The 16290-nt window shown below is 39.3% G+C and overlaps 1 long non-coding RNA gene across 1 annotated transcript; it reads right to left on the reverse strand.

Moving 5' to 3' along the window:
* Positions 1 to 1121: 1121 nt before the first annotated feature.
* On the reverse strand, positions 1122 to 3896 carry LOC112169407. Its single transcript, XR_002924649.2, has 3 exons — positions 2267 to 3896; positions 1584 to 1673; positions 1122 to 1165 (listed from the first exon to the last, which is right to left on the reverse strand). It is a non-coding gene; the product is annotated as an uncharacterized LOC112169407 (long non-coding RNA).
* Positions 3897 to 16290: the final 12394 nt, after the last annotated feature.

The raw sequence follows: 16290 nt of genomic DNA on the forward strand, positions 1-16290 counted from the left end.
GTCCAAGTATCGGTTGTAAGAGACAACCTATATCTACTCAATTGATCCATCAATTTTTCCTTTTCCCCCAAATAAAGCTGAAGGACATCCTTTGCTATTGTCTTACGGGAAGGAATTCTCCAATAAGGAAGAGCTCTACCCATAAAACGCCTAAACCCCTCTCCCTCAACATGAGAAAATGGTAGCTCATCTAATATAATGTACTCCACACATAACATAGATAACTCTTCTTGAGTGCATTCTACAGTACACAACTCAGTAGTTGGTTTTTTAAAAGAGAAAATCTTTTGCCTCTTAGCTTTCATCATCTCAATATTAGGGGGATACTTTGGACACCTATCCATATGATTATTAAGGGAGGTTGTACCATTCTTCCTAGGATCGGCATAGTAAATTTTTCCACAATAATTACATTTACCCTTAATTCTACCATCCACCATATCCCTCTCAAAATGATTCCAAATATCTGACCTTTCTTTCCGTTTCAACGCCTCAAGGATGCTTTCCGCACTTCCATCATCTTCAAGCTCGGTTGCTTGAGTTCCTTGAACTTCCGGAGTTGCAGTAGAAGTTCCTTCATGGGGAGTTATTGGTGTTGTAGATTCACCAACACTAGTGTTGATCTGCAAAACAGAACAGAAACTGCAATAAGAAACAAAACAGAACAGAAACTGCAATAAGAAACAAAACAGAACAGAAAAACAGAAAGCAGAAAACAAAACAGAAACTGCACAAACATCAGCAGAAAACAAAACAGAACAGAAAAACAGAAAGCAGAAAACATACGCATAGAGGAACAACAATAGCAATAGCACTACTCTAGTGAATAGCAATAGCACTACTCTAGTGAATAACATCAAAAGTGAATAACAATAGCACTACTCTAGTACTCTACTTTGCAATCTCAAGTCCAACAAGACATATATACATGATACTAATATCCCATGCTTACATACTGCAAAAACAGTGACTAGTCTAGCTATTACAACATGACATCTTAAAACTGAAAAGATATCGAATTATGAAAACAGGATCATCAACAGCAACATATATGAAATATTTGCTGGATATAGTGAAAAGATCGAAGTACAACTCATTAACAAATATATTAACATCAACAGCAACATATATGAAATATTTGCACTACCAAAGTAACTGTGACAAACTGATCGAAAACCAACAGACATGGTGATAAGTGGGAGAAGATCAAAGAACACAGAAATGTTTATGTTCTAAGTTTAGTTCAGTGAGGAAGGGAGGTTAAGGTTGCAGTGACTTGCAGAACACACAAGAAGTACAACTCATTAACAAATATATTAACATCAGTTTTTTACTTCCACACATATTAACCCTTATGTTTTTTAAGTATAAACATAAACAGAATAAGAGGAACTGGTCACAGGTTCAAGAAAATGCAAAAGGGTCATGGTTATTTGTTATTGGAGTTGTCATAGATTCGAAGTACCATTGCAAATCAAAGTACCTGAAACCAAGACCGCACCAGAAAAACAAATAACCATAACCAATAGCACTACATAGTTGATAGTTACAGAAAAACAAACTGCAGAGATTTAGATTGGTACCTGAGATGAAGAAGTTGATTTCGGATTAGCACCGGAACTAGTAGCAGCAGATTTTGATTGCCTCTTCATAATGTTTGCTACTGATCACTCCTACTCAAATTCAAGGAGTTGCAAACTGCAATTAGCTTACTGCATATATAAACAGTAATATATAGTCTAGTATAAAAATTGCAAAATCACATCAGAACATCACTATAGAACATGAATAAGAGTATGAAACTATGAAAAATCACATCAGAACATCACAGAGAAGAAAACAGACAACACATTTTCTTTATCCTCCATTCAACTCATGATTAACAGCCTAACTGATAGAGTAATTCTGTGGCTACCAAGAGAAAATAGAATAGAATAGTTCTGCAAACCCAGCAAAGCACTTTCTTTAAACATGATGGAAAAAACCAACAAAATGGGAGCTTAAAACAGACAACACATGTAACATGGAAGCTGATGATACTGAACAATTACACCACCGAATGACAAAGTACAAGAACTCATGTACACACAACACAGTCCTATCTGCTTCCAAAGGTTTCGAGCTGCAACTATGGATGCTAAAATCATGGACTACATATAACTTAAACGAGGCAGATCAGCAAATCGACTCATGATTAACAGCCTAACTGCATGATGTTGAAAACCCAAATTTTGAAAACCCAAACCGAGTGTCCCAGTCACCTTACCGGCGTAAAGAATCGGATGAGGGGACCGGAGGTGGAGGACCGGAGGTGGCTTGCTCGCTTGTTGCTGTGGAGGAGAACGATGGGTGTTAGTCGGTCTGAGAGACAGGTCGTTAGTCGCCGAGTCGGTCTGAGAGAGAGAGGTCGCCGATCTGAGAGAGAGGTCGCCGATCTGAGAGAGAGAGGTCGCCGATCTGAGAGAGTTAGAGGGTGGGTTGACTGGGTTAGAGTGCGAGCCTGAGGAGACTGAGAGTGCGAGCCGGAGACAGAGATCGCTAACGAGACTGAGGAGCGACCGAGCGACGGAGCGAGAGGTTAGGCGGAATAGGCGAGAGTGTGAGTGTGAGACTGCGAGGGACCGAGGGTTAGGCGGAATAGGCGAGAGTGCGAGACCGAGAGGATTAGGTTTAGGACTTTAGGGTAAGTTAAACCCTATTCAAAAACGACGACGTTTTGAGGTTGCGGTGCGGTTTTTGCGGTGCGGTTTGCGGTTCGGTTTGCGGTTCGGTTTTTCGGTTCGGTTCGGTTTCTTCAGTGGCAAAACCGAAAACCGAACCGAACAGATTCGGTGCGGTGCGGTTTTTTCCAGTTCGGTGCGGTTTTTTTCGGTGCGGTTTTTTTCGGCTGCGGTTCGGGTTTCGGTGCGGTTTTTTTCGGTTTTCGGTTTCGCGAACCCACCCCTACTAGCTCTTGGCACCAGGAAGGCTGGTACTCAACCTCCCTGCACCACCCGCCCCGGCACTCTCACCGGTCACCAAACGTTTGTCGAATCACTTCTTATGTGAACTGATATCCACCAAACTCATGGGAGCAACTCCACCCTCGGTGAAGCGGTATAGATGTCTTCAACCTTTCGATCCAACCTTGAGACTCCACCTCTCGGTAAGCCAACCTAGAGATGAGTTCCGGCACTCCACCAACTCAAGTATCTCTCCAGCATCAGAGACTCCTCGGCTGCAACCTTCGGTACCAACAGTTCATGGCACCGGTAGCTCCCACTTATCGAATTGCCGGGCCCGCTCGCACCCTTGGTCATCGAGAGTTCTCCCTTTCCTACCCTTCTTGGTCGAGGCCTCCGGTATCACGACGACCATCACCGGTACCTGCACATATCCTTCCGGTACCTCCTTGTCTCCTCCGGGATTAAAAAAAAATAAAAATAAAAAAGGGCATGGATCTGCTCTGGACACCCAACCCACCCCGGTTACTCACCCTCAGCGTGACAACTATTAGAGGCCCATCACAGTAGCACCTACCGGTGACGCATCACCCATGCCTCACGAGGCCCGATGCTCATCCTACTCCGGTAGGAGATCCGTTTGCAGGCCAATCCTACACTGAACGAGCAGTTTTCAGATCATTTTCGAATACGACCCCGGCCAAGGAGCCACCTTTCCGGTACTTCGAGCACTTTGACTTCTTCCCCACCGGGATCATCACCGTCCGGGACCTCTTTGGCTTTCCCGGGAACATCATTCCTCTACACCCATCGATCTTCTCTGTACACCCCACCGCAGCAACTGCTAAATTTCCCTGGTCTCGTCCACTCCGGGTACCTGCAAATCCCTTACAGCAAGTCCGATCTTCAAACTACAGCTCCTTGCATGGTTGCAGAGGTGCCCTACAACTTTATAACACATGCATGCAAGGTGTCTTCAACAAGACACCCCACTTGTTCCATCTATGTCTCATATGGACCTACTGAAGTACTGGGCACAATCTGTGCATGTCTCGATACCGGAAATAGCCGCTTCAGAAGATACGTGTTTCCTACTCTTATCTTGTTCAACATAAGCACCACTTATATATATATATATATATATATATATATATATATATATATATATCTGCCGAGACTTGCACAGTCATGCTCGGGCCCATCTAATTTGGCTGCTTCGGCCTACTCTTATATCTTATCTGTACCCACTCCATCTTCACACACATCATATTAGGTAGCAAGGTGGTCTATAATTCTAATTTACAAATTATATATATACATATATACGAGGTCCAGAACCTCCACTGATTTGCTCCTGCTATGGGAAAGTGGGAAACTCAAAAAACTGCATCGTGCTAAGCTGTACTTGATGTGATGAAGAATAAATTGTGTTCTGACATACTCTCAACACAATTTCGACACACAAGGATGACTCCATGGATTAATATTTATGACATGAGGGATAATTGACACATGCATACCTTGCTTACTCACCACGTATAAGCATGAGCATATGATATTCTTTTCGGGCCAAAGTTTATTTCTGCATCATATTTAATGCTACAACCTTGTCATACATACTCGCAATTATTTCTACTATATTAATCTTTGGCTGCATCTTACCATGCATGCGGTACTGACAATTAAATGTCCGCCCAAGTTTTCCATCAAAGGTGGACAATTCATGATGGGGCAGTCACAATGCCTATTCCCTAAAATCATCCATAGAGGCTCTAATGCCTACACATACATTGATATTTATGAGTTTGCTCTATTGCTCTTTGATAATTAATTGCTCATATAAACTCGTCATACCACCAAGTCACGGCCACCAATGTACATTATATGCTGATAATACCACTTATGCTTCCGTGCTTGTGATTGGTGCACACAATAATTATTCAAACACGGTAGCAAAAGCTATATAAGCATCTCATATCTAAAATAGTCAATTATTTTGACAAAGCTACTACTCACTTGCTTATGTATTTTGAGAGGTATACTCACCCAATCGGGCAACTTCTTATATGAGAAACCTCAAGCAAACGTACTATCGGTACTCGCTAGGCGACATGTCTTATACATCTGCAACTCCAATCATTCTACCTGAAGCCACGCCACCGGGTATCGTAGGCCAAAGCCACCGGGTACCCCAACGGGGTTACGAGGCATAATTCCTCATTCTACCCGAGGCCACGCCACCGGGTACTAGAGGCCAAAGCCACCGGATACCCTAACGAGGTTACGAGGCACAGGCCCTCTTTCTACCCGGGGCCACGCCACCGGGTACTGGAGGCCAAATGCACCGAGAACCCTAACGGGGTTACGAGGCTAAAGCCATCATTCTACTCAAGGCCACGCCATCGGGTAAAGGAGGCATACAGGCCCTCATTCAACCCCATTGGGTTAAGGAGGCTAAAGCCCTCACTCTACCCCATCATGTACGAATCATTCTACCCCATCAGCCCTCGCTCTAGTATTGGAAATTCTATTGAGGTATATCTCCCAGGTTACAGTTACGGTCCTAGTTATAGTTTCTACTACATTTATACTGCTCAAATGACATGTGTAGTGCAGTTCGATATCTTTCACCATTTAGTCATATTCGATCTGGTTACTTTTTTTTATGTTAGATGCACTTGTTGACTTGATACACATTTATGCAAGCGTACGTATCATTGTCAAGATAGAGAAATATTAAGCCCAAAGTTTATCGTACCACGGGATTAGTGGCTAACCCAAATCCTTGGGTAGTCGGAACTAAAGTCACTAAGCAAACAAAAGAAAAATAAAGAAAATAAAATAAATAAATAAAACTACTCTAAGGCACAAAGCCTTAGCAATGCTCGGCTTTGGTGTTCACCAAAGCCTAATCAAAGCTAAGAGCCTAGTGATGGCTATTTACAATGAGATAGAAATTGTCATTCGAAATTGTAGTTGTAATTTTCTAAAAGACTAAGCCAAAAACTAAATGAATAACAACAATTAAAAATGAAGAAAAATAAAATAGAGAGATTTTGGGTACTAGGAATGACTCTCTAGCAATTTCAATACAACGAACACATTTCGAGCAAACAAACATATTTTCATGAGAACCAAATCACGTACTTAATGCCAGTCAAGGCCACTAAGCCGAATTTCCTTGAGGGTATTCACATTTTCGGTTAGGACAAATATAAACTCTCTAACTCATGAATTAGTACCTTACCAGGGCTACCAAAACATGAGCTAAAGGCGTAGAGCTCTAGAAATTAGAGATTTAAGCATGCAATAGTTCCAACCTAAAATGTAACGATTACGTAGTTCTCTACCTAATGCCAGTTAAGGCCACTAAGTCAATTTCTCTTATTTGGTATCCATTCTTCCGGTTAAGGCAAGAATGAACTCTCTAATCCTAATCATTATGCCTTGTTAGGGCCACAACGTCTAGGATTAAAGGTGAAGGGCACAAGAAAATAGAAACTTAGGCAATCATTCATTCTCGATTAAGCAACTACTTCACACACCACACTAATTACATGAAGCTAGTGAACAAAAGAACCAATTTTATTACACCACACAAATCTCAACACATAACAAAGAGAGTGGTCAATTCCCTAAAATTCATGCATCAAGAATCAATTGACATAGTAATTAGAGTGCACCCATATGAAAATACATTATTTATCACTTGAAAAATATGTCAATTACATCAAAATTGAGCTAGAGTTAGAAACCCTAGCCCCCAAAAGTAACTACTCACAACCCATATTAATGAACATCAAAATTACAAAATTCAAATAGCGAAGAGTAGAGAAGTGTAGGAGAAAACAAAGATAGTCACAAATAGCTATGAAGCTAGCATGATTAGCCTTGAATTACAACCCCACAAAATACCCAAATCTTGAATCTTGTAGAGATTGAGCCCCCTGATAGATCCTTGAAGCTTTGTGTGAGTAGTTCTTCAAATCTCAAAAGAAAGTGTTAATGTCTAAAAGTTCAGCGGTAGCTAAACCTTTGTTAACGCTGATCCGGTGGGCGGATCGATACTTGTGATGTTCTCAAAGCTTCCGCTACCTGTCAAGTAAAATACAAAGGGCGTCAGAGGGAGACCGCGCTGGGTGGTCTTCAACTCTCCGATGCCTAAGTTAGTCAATATATTTATGTTGACAAAGTAACAGTAGGTAAGTATTAAATGCGTAATTAATGAGGAGAGAAGAGAGAACCTTTTATAGGTGAGGAGAAAGCCGAGCTTCTCCATGTTTTCGATGTGGGACTGATGTGCTTCAGTCCCCAGCTTCTGAAGCCTCTGCTGCTGTCTTGGCGCGGCGCGTGGCGGCGCGTCAGCGGTGATCTGGGGGTGATCTGGGGCTCAGGTGGTAGCCTGCCTGGCTGTGTTTCCGTAGGTCACACCTTTGGTGGGAGTTGGTACCGCTGGTGGTAGTATAAGCTCATTATAGCTAGGCTCATTATACCTAATTATGCTTGCAAATGCCTATGTAAGTACATAAATTATAAAGAAAAGAGGAAAAATGAAGGGGAAGGAGAGAGAGAGAGAGAGAGAGAGCAGCCCTTTGGGCTGCCTCTGTTTTATGATGGTGCGGCCACAGTTCGTCTCTAGGGTCTCCTCTCTGGAGAAGAATGATTGAATTTATACTGCTGCCATAATAGAGAGGCACGTGCATAAGAGGTGAGAATATGTGGTCTGGGCCATTTCCTTACTTGGGTGCGTGAGAGAGAGATAGAGTAATGGGCGGTCATGATTTAATTAATGACAAATGCTACTGATGGGCGACATAAGCATAATTGAAATGCTACTTGATGCTTCCTTTATTTTTAATTAAACAAAAATTTAATTAAATAAATGTTTGGTTAAACAAATATTTAACTAAATATTTGTTTAATTAAAGATATTTATATATATGATTTTTTTTCTTTTATCTTCAATAATCTCACAACTTTTCATGCACATTCATTGTAGTCGGGTTTTGCTCATGAGTTGACATTGATCGTGGTTGACCGTATCGACAATTTTGTCTTTTTGTCGGAAACTCCATTTTGCTCAATTTTCTATCATTTTCTCTCGACTTCCGTAATTCCGCTTATTTCCTACACAATAAGTAAAAATGGATTAATTACATAATAATTGACTTGAGGATTAACTTATTTATAGTGTTTTAGATACAATTACATGCATAGAAATGCGTGTAATCACACCCCCACACTTGAACTTTGCTTGTCCTCAAGCAAACTAAATGAAATCTAATCCGAAAATCTACCAACTCAAAAACATAAAGATAGTGTAGTATTAGCCTTTCCAACCATAACCCTCGGAGAACTAATTATGTCAATGATAATGAGGTCGACAAAGCATAACATAGGAATTATGAATTTGTAAGGCAATTAAGATGCACATGTGAGAAATGCTCAAGTATATGCATGTGTAAACCATGTGTCACATCAATCCACCACAATCCAATAGGCATATAGAAGACCTGATATAACCCACTAAACTCACATAGGTTCACTAAATATTAACGCTCAAGTATTTTGGGGCTATATGTGTTTCACTCAAAAGAAATTTCACAACACGCGCCGCCATATGCTTGCTCTTCGATCTCATCTCCGCTAGGTAACCCACAACATTCAAGATCAAGAGGTTTTTTATTTGGTTGTAATGGGGCTAAGGGCAAGTGGCTATAAGAAATGAAGGATAGGGAAAGACAAAGTCCATGGAAATCGGTGAAGCAACTCTCTCTTGTAGAGATATATGACTTTGCTTTCAAATGCTAACTCACTCACTCTAATCCCAATATACAACCCACACTAAACTATGTACGATACTTTACTTTCTTTCTATTTTTGGATTTTCTTCTATTTGACTTTCTCTCTTTTTTTTTTCACCTTTTTTTTTTTTTTAAACAATATAACTCACCCCCACACTTATTCTTTTGTAACCTCACACTTTTGACTTTTCTCTTCTTTTGAAGCACTCACACATAAAGTCATTCTCTCGAATCGCTTCACCGACTACCATGGAAGGGTAGGATAAAAGTGTATAGGCTAGGTAGGAATTTGTGGTGCAAATGAACAAAAAGGCTAAAAATAAACAGGCTCAAAGTGGCAATCTAGTGGTAAATCACTTTGGGCACATGCTTCTTTGGCCATGGTGGTATTAAGCCTAATTGCCTCTATCCTTTCTATCCAATCATAAGCTAAAAGTAGCCTCAAGAGGTCTCAAGCAAGTTCTAAATACGCAATGTCATGAAATTGTACACACATGAAAGAATAAGTGAATGAATGATGCATACACTATAGATATTAGGCTCAAAAACTCACAAATAAGGCATGCAAGTTTATCAAATCATCTATATGCTTCTCTAATTATGATGAACCAACCTAACCATAGGCTATGTGCACACATATAGTCAAGCATATATCACATATACACTCAATCACAAAACAAATTCAAAATCCTAGATCATGCTTAATCTATCCACAATCACAACAAGTTAAGTCCATGGCTCGTCATTGGGGTTGGAAAAAGGCATTTACCACTAAAATATAATTACATAACGCTAATCTATTTTTTTTTTTTTAAGTGAAGAAAATAGGGCGCCCGAGCCCTCACCCCCACACTTAAAACCAACATTGTCCTCAATGTTGCAAAGTGAACTCGAAAGCTAAAATCCGTGTTGGATTTAGGCATGAGAGTGAAGTTCGGGCGAAGGCACAAAAATTAACTAAGAAAGTGAATATCTAAATGCGGAGAAAAGTTACGGAAACCCCCTTTGTTGACACTTCCATTGCTCACGACCTACGGAGAAGACTATCGGAGACACCATCCTCAAGGCACAAGACCTTGAATTCCTTAGCGTATGCTCCATAATAGATCTAGGTGCTCATGTAAAGATCAACTCCATTGAGAAAGATATAATATGTCCAAAGGGCAATGCGACACACATAGCCCATCAAAGAATAAGGACAAGGGTACTCCATTAAGATCATGGCCTTGAACACATCCAACACACTCCACAACTGCCCATAGATTATCCTTCAAAGATGAAATGAAGTGCAAAGAAGTCCAATCAACCCGAGTGAACAAAACTAGTGAGTGCAGAAAACTTCCAGCAATGACCTTTCTTTCTTCAAATGCTCATATTTCATACTCAGAAAGAGATAAGTAAGTGGGACTTCTTGTAATAGAAAATAGACTCAGAGAGCTTTCTATCCATATAAAGTGATCCACCTATATCCAATTGAGATGAAAACCAAAGCTGGTCAAAGTTGCTAGTTTGTCATGAAGACTCCTGCTGACCCTCAGTCACCAAAACTGCAATAAGTTGGGCTCCAGAGGTGAAAAGAGAGTGAGACCAACTGGATATAAAACTAGACTCATGAAGCTACCTTCCGTTAAAATTACACTGGAAAATCAATTTTGAGTCAAAAATCGTTGGCCTCCAAACTCACTGATCTGTTCTGCAGTTTCTGCTGTGCCCTGTTTCTGACCTCTGTCACTTGGAACACTATTTCTAAAGCTAGGAAGGTTCAAATTAAAAACTTTTTCCAGCATATAGAAGACATGTGAAGATACATCACTGAAAAATTGTAGCTCCAAATTGCTTGATATGTAGAGGGTGTAGCTTCCCAAAATCACTCTATAGTAGTTGTCTCTGTTCTGACCTCCATGCATTGACCATTGAATAACTGGAGTTCTAAGGACTCAAAAAGGCTGAAATTTTGGCACAAGATAGTAGACATAGAGAGGAATAGCTTCAGAAAATTTCAGCTAAAAATAGCATGTATATTAGAGGCTATAGTCACCCAAATTAAACTAAGCTTTCTGGTCAGAAACTGCTCACTGCCAAATTCATTCTCCTTCACATTTCCCACTCCAGACACCTCCCATCCTCCCAAAAATGGCCAAAAAGCTTTATTCACCACAAAACTAAACTACTAAAGAAAGAAATACTACCGATGATGTGCTAGGGTTGCCTCCCTAGCGAGCGCTTTGTTTAAGGACTTTATTGTCGGTCCATATATTGTGATCTTGTCAAGGTGGATACTTCTCAAGTGCGACCACCCTATTGACGTGTCATAGAGGCAAGACCAAGAGCTAACTATGAATATTCCAATTGGCGAGCAAAAGTGTAGCTTCTTAATCTTCCTCTTCTTCATAATTGTACTTATAGGAGCCAACCTTGCATTCTCCTTCAAAAGTGGTGTAGAAATGATGCTCATAGGAAAAATAGGTGGTAGAAGCTCTTGAGAGTGATGAGAAAGGGTGAGTGGAAGTGCTCCATTTCCTTTCCAATCCATCACCTCATTGTAGAAACATTGACCACTTAATTGTGGATTGGGAGGTAAAAGTACCTTGATCCCAATGCTCTCGTTAAGAACATAAGTGCTCAATGCTCTACTCTCCACCTTGGGAAGCTCATGATGGATCTCCTTGGATGTAGGAGGAGAGAAAGTCTTTGGCTCTTTAACTTCTTCATCATCACAAGCTAGTGAATGACTCTCTTCCTCCATGGAAATATCAACCTCAATGAATAATGGATTATGATATATGACTTCAAGCTCCGCATCCTCCTCAATGAACAAAGGATTATGCTGTATGACTTTGAATTCCGCATCCTCCTCACTAGACAAGACATCCTCTTCATCGAAATCATCTTCAAAAATGCTCTCATTAAGAACATAAGTGCTCAATGCTCTACTCTCCACCTTGGGAAGCTCATGATGGATCTCCTTGGATGTAGGAGGAGAGAAAGTCTTTGGCTCTTCAACTTCTTCATCATCACAAGCTAATGAATGACTCTCTTCCTCCATGGAAATATCAACCTCAATGAATAATGGATTATGATGTATGACTTCAAGCTCCGCATCCTCCTCAATGAACAAAGGATTATGGTGTATTACTTTGAATTCCGCATCCTCCTCACTAGACAAGACATCCTCTTCATCAGAATCATCTTCAAATACGGCCTCAATGAATAAGCCATTGTGGTGCATCACTTCATACTCCGCATCCTCCTTACTAGAAAAGACATCCTCTTCATCAGAATCATCTTCAAATATCTCCCCTCCATTAGGAAGCTTAGATTTCCAATATTGCACCCATTCCTCCAAAGTGTTGTCTTTCACCCCACTTGCATTGGAACTTTCATAACCAAGCTCACTTTCTTGTACATCAACATCACTATAATCATCAATTTGCATAAACGACTCTTGCTCAAGATGCTTGATATGTACTTCTTCTCTTGAACTAGGCTCCACTTGATTAAAGAAAGACTCTTGCAAATATAAAGTGGTGGGAGGTTGCTCTTGAAGTAGGCTAGCCCTGAATTGCTCCATGATTGGATCTACACTCTCACTTATAGCTTTGAATTGAGCAAACAATTCTTCGATGGATGGCTTTGAAGGTGCATAAGCTCGATCTTGAGGAGGTTGCTCATATCCCATTGGGTCATCCCATGCATAACTCCATCGATCCGTAGCTCAAATTAATAGAACATAAGTACCTATGAGTTCCCAAAAGAAAGATTAGTAACCCAAAAAAAAATAATTTAAAATATAAAATTGGAGAATAAGCAAACAAAATAAACAATCGATTTTTTTTTTTTTAATAAAGAAACAAAAATATGCTAATGTGACCTAAAGAACCGATTCACCAAGGGATTAAGGCTATTGAACCCTAATCCCCGGCATAGGCGCCATTGACTTGATACACATTTACGCAAGCGTACGTATCATTGTCAAGATAGGGAAATATTAAGCCCAAAGTTTATCGTACCATGGGGATTAGTGGCTAACCCACAATCCTTGGTTAGTCGGAACTAAAGTCACTAAGCAAACAAAAGAAAAATAAAGAAAATAAAATAAATAAATAAAACTACTCTAAGGCACCAAGTCTTAGCAATGCTCGTCTTTGGTTTTCACCAAAGCCTAATCAAAGCTAAGAGCCTAGTGATGGCTATTTACAATGAGATAGAAATTGTCATTCGAAATTGTAGTTGTAATTTTCTAAAAGACTAAGCCAAAAACTAAATGAGTAACAACAATTAAAAATGAAGAAAAATAAAATAGAGAGATTTTGGGTACTAGGGATGACTCTCTAGCAATTTCAATGCAACGAACACATTTCGAGCAAACAAACATATTTTAATCAGAACCAAATCCCGTACTTAATGCCGGTCAAGGCCACTAAGCCGAATTTCCTTGAGGGTATTCACATTTTTGGTTAGGACAAATATGAACTCTCTAACTCATGAATTAGTATCTTACCAGGGCTACCAAAACATATGCTAAAGGTGTAGAGCTCTAGAAATTAGGGATTTAAGCATGCAATAGTTATAACCTAAAATGTAACGATTACGTAGTTCTCTACCTAATGCCGATTAAGGTCACTAAGTCAATTTCTCTTATTTGGTATCCATTCTTCCGGTTAAGGCAAGAATGAACTCTCTAACCCTAATCATTATGCCTTGTTAGGGCCACAACGTCTAGGATTAAAGGCGAAGGGCACAAGAAAATAGAAACTTAGGCAATCATTCATTCTCGATTAAGCAACTACTTGACACACCACACTAATTACATGAAGCTATTGAACAAAAAACCACAAATTTTATCACACAACACAAATCTCAACACATAACAAAGAGAGTGGTCAATTCCCTAAAATTCATGCATCAAGAATCAATTGACATAGTAATTAGAGTGCACCCATATGAAAATACATTATTTATCACTTGAAAAATATGCCAATTACATCAAAATTGAGCTAGAGTTAGAAACCCTAGCTCCCAAAAGTAACTACTCACAACCCATATTAATGAACATCAAAATTACAAAATTCAAATAGCAATGAGTAGAGAAGTGTAGGAGAAAACAAAGATAGTCACAAATAGCTATGAAGCTAGCATGATTTGCCTTGAATTACAACCCCATAAAATACCCAAATCTTGAATCTTGTAGAGATTGAGCCCCTTGATAGATCCATGAAGCTTTGTGTGAGTAGTTCTTCAAATCTCAAAAGAAATTATAAAGAAAAGAGGAAAAATGGAGGGGAAGGAGAGAGAGAGAGAGAGAGAGGCAGCCCTTTTGGGCTGCCTCTGTTTTAGGATGGTGCGGCCACAGTTCGTCTCTAGGGTCTCCTTTCTGGAGAAGAATGATCGAATTTATACTGCTGCCATGATAGAGAGGCACGTGCATAAGAGGTGAGAATATGTGGTATGGGCATTTCCTTACTTGGGCGCGTGAGAGAGAGATAGAGCAATGGGTGGTCCCGATTTAATTAATGACAAATGCTACTGATGGGCGACATAAGCATAATTGAAATGCTACTTGATGCTTCCTTTTTCTTTTCTTTTTTAATTAAACAAAAATTTAATTAAATAAATGTTTGGTTAAACAAATATTTAAAGATATTTATATATATGATTTTTTTTTCTTTTATCTTCAATAATCTCACAACTTTTTATGCACATCCATCGTAGTCAGGTTTCGCTCATGAGTTGACATTGATCGTGGTTGACCGTATTGACAATTTTGTCGGAAACTCAATTATGCTCAATTTTCTATCATTTTCTCTCGACTTCCGCAATTCCGCTTATTTCCTACACAATAAGTAAAAATGGATTAATTACATAATAATTGACTTGAGGATTAACTTATTTATAGTGTTTTAGATACAATTACATGCATAGAAATGCGTGTAATCACTTGTGCATCTTGTTTTGTTTCATTAATTTTCTTTCGATGCAAAATGCGTTTGCATCGCTCCATAGTGTGTCGTAATTTCCTTAAAAAAAAATCACGGTTATATCAGATTTATTTTAGCCTGAGTCAGTTTCATTTATTTTTATTTATTGAGCTTAATTGTGATATGCGTTTCTTTCATCATTAAGTAAATTATATAAATAGTGAACATTGCTAGCCATAGCATATACACACACCGAAAACAAAGTAAGAAAAAGAGAGAGTATGAATACCACCTCTTTGTAGGCATGGATGCAAGGCTGTTTTGTCCTATATTCTTGCTCTTCGTGCTATCAACTTCACGTAAGTCTCTCTCGCCATGAAACTAAATTTCAGCAAATACCAATAGCAGATTAAATGTTCTGGTTTTTATTTTTTCTATGACTATTTATCATGTAAGCTATAGCTTAAGCAATTGTTAAAATGCTTTTTATTTATTTATAATTTATTTAACCACTCAGACAAATGATGCGATTTGGAATAAAATCTTTGCAGAAAATGCAATAGCCCAGGGGGCGGGGTTATCCTGCCATGATACCCTTCCCAAGCCAGATGCATATTGGTTCGATTGTGATGAGAGCAAGTGTTCAGATTTCTGCAAAAGTCACGGTTATCCGCAGGGCAAGTGCGAAGCTCTTCTTTGGCCAATTACTTACCAGTGTTTTTGCTACAAACCTGTCCCTTGTTGATTTTATCCAACCTAATAGAAGTCCCTTGACTGCTACCAATGTGCTGTTAAAAATATGGATAAAAATAATAATTTTACTTCTACTACATGTCACCATGTTCAAAATAATTTAACCAAGGAAAATTGACCAACAAACTAACAAAAGTAATAAAGAAATAGCCAGAAATTTTACTTTTTATGTTTGGCTTGAAAAGTGTGTCAGGCGCGAGGACCATTTAAGAATGCAAAGCGTATTTCAAATAAAAATTTGCCTAAGAGTTTATACGGTTGGACATCTCCACTTATTGCCAACTGATTTTGAGTATGATGCTTTGATGACTTCACTCGCAATGCCGAGTCGCTCATGCGGCCAAGAGAGTTTTATGAACAACAACAACCTGGCAGACGGGCTGCCTTCAGTTTCTTTAAACCAAGACCAGATATTCGACCCAACCTGATTTCCTAAAGAAGTTGGATCAGTCCTTTACAGTCTCAAACTGGGTCATCACTACCGGAATTCTGACATAAGAATTATCAGAACTCTGGACCGTAACAGTTGGAAAATATCCAAGTACCTAAATGAGCCAACTATATAGGAAAACTATGTTGGAGTTGAATCGTATAGCTTCTCATCTGATATGGCTCAGTCATTTTATGGCTGATATTGGAGCACATGCTCCCTTTTTCTATATTTTCGGGAAAAAGAGAATTAATATATGATCTGTTCGAAGCTGCCATTGCTATGAGAATGATGCATAATTATTTTCGAATCAAGGGATAAGTATCGGCTGATCTAGCTCATGGGTAGATAGATAAATGTTTGAATGTGAAATGTATCTAAATTTAGACTACATGACATTAATGTTGAATGCGAAATATAGTCTAAATTTAGGGCACGTTTAC

Source organism: Rosa chinensis, chromosome 6 (assembly GCF_002994745.2).
Source record: "Rosa chinensis cultivar Old Blush chromosome 6, RchiOBHm-V2, whole genome shotgun sequence".
Classification (NCBI taxonomy): Eukaryota; Viridiplantae; Streptophyta; class Magnoliopsida; order Rosales; family Rosaceae; genus Rosa; species Rosa chinensis.